This window comes from Carlito syrichta, unplaced genomic scaffold (genome assembly GCF_000164805.1).
Source record: "Carlito syrichta isolate Samal-C Ts95f unplaced genomic scaffold, Tarsius_syrichta-2.0.1 Scaffold311998, whole genome shotgun sequence".
Classification (NCBI taxonomy): Eukaryota; Metazoa; Chordata; class Mammalia; order Primates; family Tarsiidae; genus Carlito; species Carlito syrichta.
Genome location: NW_007256094.1, coordinates 39,615 through 46,004, shown reverse-complemented (window position 1 = coordinate 46,004; position 6,390 = coordinate 39,615). Strand labels below are relative to the sequence as shown.

Genomic DNA, 6,390 nt, shown 5'->3' with positions numbered 1-6,390 from the left:
AAGGCCAGCCTAGGCAACTTGGCAAGACGACACATCAAAAAATTAGCCAGGCGTGGTGGCATGTGCCTGCGGTTCCAGCTACTTGGAAGGCTGAGGCAGAAGGCTCGCCTGAGTCCAGCAGGTAGATGCTGCGGTGGCTGGGAGCATGTCACTGCCCTCCAGCCTGGGTGACAGAGTGAGACTCCAACTCAAAAAAACAAAACAAAAAAAAAAATGGAGGGAAAAATTGGCTCAGGGCAGCGTCTGCAGGAGGAAGAAAAGGATTCAGGAAACGACCTTCTTATCCTTTCTTATGTCCTTGATTATCAAAGAGATGTTCTTTCCCTTACTGGAGAGTAAACCTCAAAAGTTTGGTTAAAAAAATAAAAGGGAGGTCAGGCACAGGGGCTCACACCTATAATCCAAGTGCTTTGGGAGGCCAAGGTAAGAGGATTGCCTGAGCCTACGGGTTCAAGACCAGCCTGGGCAACTTGGCAAGAATAAATCAAAAAATTAGCTGGGCGTGGTAGCGTACACCTGTGTAGTTCCAGCTACTTGGAAGGCTGAGGCGGAAAGAATACCTGAGCCCAGCAGGTCGAGGCTGCAGTGGCCGTGAGCGTGCTACTGTGTTCCAGCCTAGGGGACAGAGTGAGACTCCGACTCAAAATAAATACATAAATAAATAAATAAAATCAAAGAGGGATGGCATGGTGGCTCATGCTTATAATCCCAGCACCTCGGAGGATCCAGGTGAGAGGATTGCTTGAGCCCAGGAGTTCGAGACCATCCTGGGAAACAGTGAGACCTCATCTCTATTTTCTAAAAAAGTAAAAAACAAATAAAATTATAAAAATTTTTTTAAAGGGCAAAAGTTTCCAACAGGTCATGAATCGATCAATTATTCTCACAGAAATTCATGAGAGTGTGACTAACCAAGTCATCCGGGCAGTATAAATGGTCTGACAGCACCTAGAAACCCACGTTGTTTCTCGAAGTTACAAACTAATCCATAGAATAAAAGAAAACAAAGTCAATCTATCTCGGGTTCCTCTGGCTGGGCTTCATTGGTTTTGTTCCCATTTCTTCAGTGCTTCACCCTCCAAAGGCTTTTGCAATCCATCTGTGTCCTTTATGGATTCCACTTAAATCAGATCACCTTAATACGAGGCATCTTCTTGAGTGCTTACTGAACCCACCGGTAATCCACATGCATTTCCAGGATAAGGCAGACACTGAAATTTGATTTTGTACAATCAGGAGAATATTCCTCCTAAATACAAGCAAAAGAAAAAATATATAATGAGTGAAAAATTACAACTACTAGCTAGGGGTCAATGAAATAAAACTCTTCTGTATCCTAGAAAAAAAAATGTGTTCTAAGTCATCCATTGTTCCCGGTGCCAAAGTTGAGAAAGTCTGGTCTCTCCCAAAAGCACAGTTCACATGGACGTCTTGATTTTCTGTGACTTTGGAATCCAGGGGTGCAGGAATAAAGGTGTGACTTGCTTTGCGTGTGTCGCATTCAGATGTATGGATTCCTGCCAACCCTAAAAGTATGTGATTGATAGCATTTTTGGCCATGGGGACCTCCTAAAAAGCTTAATTCTGCCCTAAACCAATGTTTCAATGTTTTGATTTTTTTCTAAAGTAAGATCTAATTAATCTACTTTATTTTTTTAATTTTTATTTTTATTTTAATTTTTTTGAGTTGGAGTCTCACTCTGTCACCCAGACTGGAGTGCAGTGGCCGCTCCCGGCCACTGCAGCCTCGACCTGCTGGGCTCTGGCAATCCTTCCGCCTCAGCCTCCCGAGTAGTAGCCGGAACTACAGGCGCATGCTACCACGCCCGGCTGATTTTTTGATTTATTGTAGAGATGAGGTCTCGCCAAGTTGCCCAGGCAGGTCTTGAACCCGTGGGCTCAGGCAATCCACTCACCTCAGTCTCCCAAGACTCGGGATTACAGGCTGAGTCACTGAGTCCGGCTGATTAATCTATTTCAACAGGAGCAGTGACTCCTGCCTGTATTCCCAGCACTCTGAGAGGCTGAGGTGGGAGGATCGCTTAGGGTCAGGAGTTCAAGACCAGCCTGAACAACAAGAGGAGACCCTGTCTCTACAAAAAAAAAAAAAAAATAGAAAAATTAGCTGGGTGTGGCAGCACATGCCTGTAGTCCCAGTTACTAGGGAGGCTGAGGTAGGAGGATCCCTTCAGCCCAGGAATTCTGCGGTGAACTGTGATCGTGTCACTGCACTCCAGCCTGGGTGACAGAGTGAGACCCTATCTCAAAAGAAAGAAACTATTTTTAAAACTTAACCATAAATAACTGCAAACTTGCTGTCTTGGTCCCTTTTGCCACAAAGGAATGCCTGAGGCTGGGTAATTCAGAGAGGTTTGTCTGGTTTTTCTGTATAAGAAGCCTGGCGCCAGCATTTGCTTCTGGTGAGGGCCTCAGGGAGCTTCCACTCAGGTGGAGATGAAAGGGAGCTTGGATCACAGGACGAGAGAGAAAGGGAGGAAACAGAGGGGAGGAAGGTGCCAGGTTCTTATTAACAGCCAGCTTTCAAGGGAAAAAAGAGTGAGAAATCATTGCCGCAGGGTGGCACCGAGACATTCATGAGGGATCCAACCCCATGACCCAGGCACCTCCTGTATGCCGCACCTCTAACCCTGAGGATCCAATTTCTTTTTTTTTTTTTCTTTTTTCTTGAGTCAGAGTCTCACTCTGTCACCCAGGCTGGAGTGCAGTGGCACGGCCACCGCAGCCTCGACCTGCTGGGTTCAGGGGATCCTTCCACCTCAGCCTTCCAAGTAGCTGGAACTACAGGCACATGCCACCATGCCCGGCTAATATTTTTTTATTTACTGTAGAGATGAGGTCTCACCAAGTTGCCCAGGCTGGTCACCCTTTCACCCTCACCTCAAATCCTTTCACCTCAGCCTCCCAAAGTATTGGGATTATAGGTGTGAACTACCGCGCACGGCCAGATCCAATTTCAACATAAGATTTGGTGGGAACAAGTATCCGAACTGTACCACTAACTATAACTAAAAACTAGAAACGGCTTTGCAGACACCACCGCCTTGAGCCTTTTCCCATCAGCCATGGTCCACCCTACTGAGTTCTTTGACATTGCCATCCACGGCGAGCCCTTGGGCCACGTCTCCTTCGAGCTGTTTACACACAAAGTTCCAAAGACTGCAGAAAATTTTTGTGCTCTGAGCACTGGAGAGAAAGGATTTGGTTATAAGGGTTCCGGCTTTCACAGAATTACTCCAGGGTTTATGTGCCAGGGTGGTGACTTTACATACCATAATGGCACTGGCGGCAAGTCCATCTATGGGGAGAAATTTGATGATGAGAACTTCATCTTGAAACATACAGGTCCCGGCATCTTGTCCATGGCAAATGCTGGACCCAACACAAGCGGTTCCCAGATTTTCATCTGCACTACTAAGACTGAACGGTCAGATGGCAAGCATGGGGTTTTTGGCAAGGTGAAGGAGGGCATGAATGTTGTGCAAGCCCACTGTAGGACTTTGGGTCCAAGAACAGCAAGACCAGCAAGAAGATCACCATTGCTGACTGTGGACAACTCTCATAAATTTGACTTGTTTTATCTTAAACTACCAGATCATCCCTTCTGTAGCTCAGGAGAGCACCTCCTCCAGCCCATTTGCTCTCAATATCCCTGTAATCTTTGTGCTCTCGCTACAATTCTTTGGGTTCCATATTTTCCTTATTCCCTTCCACATCTAGTTGGATTGCAGAGAAATAAAAACTAAATAACAAACAAACAAAAAACTAGAAACAATCTGTGGCTGAGTCACAGTCCTCCAACCTCAGTGGAAATAATTGCATAGGATTACTCTATTCTGATAAAGAATCGGCACCCAGCCAGGCTCGGTGGCTCAGCCTGTAATCCCGCGCCTTTGGGAGGCTGAGGTGAGTGGATTGCCTGAGCCCGCGGGTTCGAGACCCGCCTGGGCAACAAGACCTCATCTCTACAATAAATCAAAAAATCAGCCGGGCGTGGTAGCGCATGCCTGTAATTCCGGCTACTCGGAAGGCTGAGGTGGAAGGATTGCCGGAGCCCAGCATGCAAGGCTGCGGTGGCCAGGAGCGGCCACTGCACTCCAGTCTGGGTGACAGAGTGAGACTCCAACTCAAAAAAAAAAAAAGAATCGGCACCCAGTAGAAATGGAAATGTTGGCAACTGGAGGGGCTTTAAAACATGAGTCATAGGCCAGGCATGGTGGCTCAAGCCTGTAATCCCAGCACTTTGGGAGGCCGAGGTGAGAGGATTGCCTGAGCTCAGTGGTTCAAGACTAGCCTATGCAACTTGGTGAGATCTCGACTCTACAAAAAATCAGAAAATTAGCTGGGTGTGGTGGCATGCACCTGTGGTTCCACCAACTTGGAAGGCTGAGGCAGAAGGATTGTCTGAGCCCAGCAGGTCGAGGCTGCAGTGGTCATGAGTGTGTCACTGCACTCCAGCCTGGGTAACAAAGTGAGATTCCAACTGAAAAAAACCATGAGTCACAGCCAGGTAGGCATGGTGGATCACACCTGTAATCCCAGCACTTTAGGAGGCCAAGATGAGAGGATTGAGGATTGCCTGAGCCCAGGAGGTTGAAATAAAATTTTTTAAAAAGTAAAAAATTTAGCCAGGCATGGTAGCACACACCTATAGTCCCAGCTACTCAGGAGACAGAGGATCACCTGAACCCAAGAGGCCAAGACTGCAGTGAGCCGTACGTGCACATTTCAGCCTGGGCAACAGAATGAGATTCAATTCTAAATAAATAAAACCTGACTTACCTACTTGTTATTTCTTTTTTTTTTTTGAGTTGGAGTCTCACTCTGTCACCCAAACTGGAGTGCAGTGGCCACTCCCGGCCACCGCAGCCTCGACCTGCTGGTCTCGGGCGATCCTTCCGCCTCAGCCTTCCAAGTAGCTGGAACTACAGGCGCGCGCTACCACACCCGGCTAATTTTGATTTATTGTAGAGATGAGGTCTCACCAAGTTGCCCAGGCGGGTCTCGAGCCCGCGGGCTCAGGCAATCCACTTAGCCTCCCAAAGACGCAAGATTACAGGCTGAGCCACCGAGCCAGCTTTTATACTTGTTATTTCTAATATAGCATAGTCACCTGTAATGCTCTGAAAGTCTAGAATTCCTTTCAGCTGACTGCCTTTTCTTTTTTTATTTCTCCTGGGCACCAGGATGCTGATTGCCTTTTGTCTGCTCGCTATTCCTGCTGCTCCTTGGAACCTAATCAGAATCAAGACATCCTCTAAAACCATTTCCCTGACTGTCTCTCATCAACTCACAGTGGACACAAACCCTTAACACTGCACACTAAACAGTGATAACAAGACGGAGTTAGTTCTCAGACATCACTGACTGCTTCCATAATGTGCTCCATAATGTCCTCAGGCCCTGCAGGGTGGGGAGATTTGACAGCAGGGGTGTGTGAAATATTCTCGCCCTTAGATGAGCTCTTCAGATCCAGGCTGGGTGAACCCCATGGAATTAGAAAAAGAAATGGAGAGAGGTCCCCTCCTCTACATAGCATGTCCCTTCATGTTGTACAATTCTGTCACCTTCCCTGAAGGGTATGAATAGCTGGGAGGCACCACCGGGATTCTCCAATCCCCTCCCCTGCTTTAGACAGGCCTGCACATAGCAGTCCTGATATCACGACCTTGAGTCACCATTTACTTTTATTTTCATTTCGTATTGGTATTCGCATCCATAGCTGCAGGGACTATTCCCTCCCATCTTAAAGATAAGGAGGACTGAGCTGAAAAGATATTGAGACCCGTGTGATGGCTCACTCCAGCACTTTGGAGTCTGAGGCAGGAGAGTTGCTTGAGCCCAGGAGTTCTAGACCAGCCTGGGCAACATGGCCAGACCTCATCTCTAGAAGGAAAAAAATAAAAGTTTGCCAGGTGTCTTGGCACATGCCTATAGTCCCAGCCACTCGGGAGGGTGGGGCATAAGTATCATCTGAACCCAGGAGGCCAAGGCTGCAATGAGCTGTGATCGTGCCACTGCACTCCACCCTGGGAGACAGAGTAAGAACTCAACTCAAAAATCACTAAACAAGGTTGAGCGCAGTGGCTTACACCTATAATCCCGCACTTTGGAGGCCGAGGTGAGAGGATTGCCTGGGCCCACGGGTTTGAGACCAGCCTGGGCCACTTGGCAAGACCTCATCTCTACCATAAATCGAGAAAAATTAGCTGACCATGGGCTGAGGCGGAAGGATTGCCTGAGCCCAGCAGATCGAGGCTATGGTGGTCATGAGCATGCCATGGCACTCTAGCCTGAGCAAGAAAGTAAGACTCTAACTCAAAAAAAAAAAAAAAAAACGCAAGAAAGTCTTGGCTCACAATAGCTTTTTTG

At 47.5% G+C, this 6,390-nt stretch overlaps 1 pseudogene; it reads left to right on the top strand.

The window, feature by feature from the left end:
* The first annotated feature begins 3,083 nt into the window (after positions 1-3,083).
* On the top strand, positions 3,084-3,564 carry LOC103271909 (annotated as a pseudogene).
* The last annotated feature ends 2,826 nt before the right edge of the window (positions 3,565-6,390 follow it).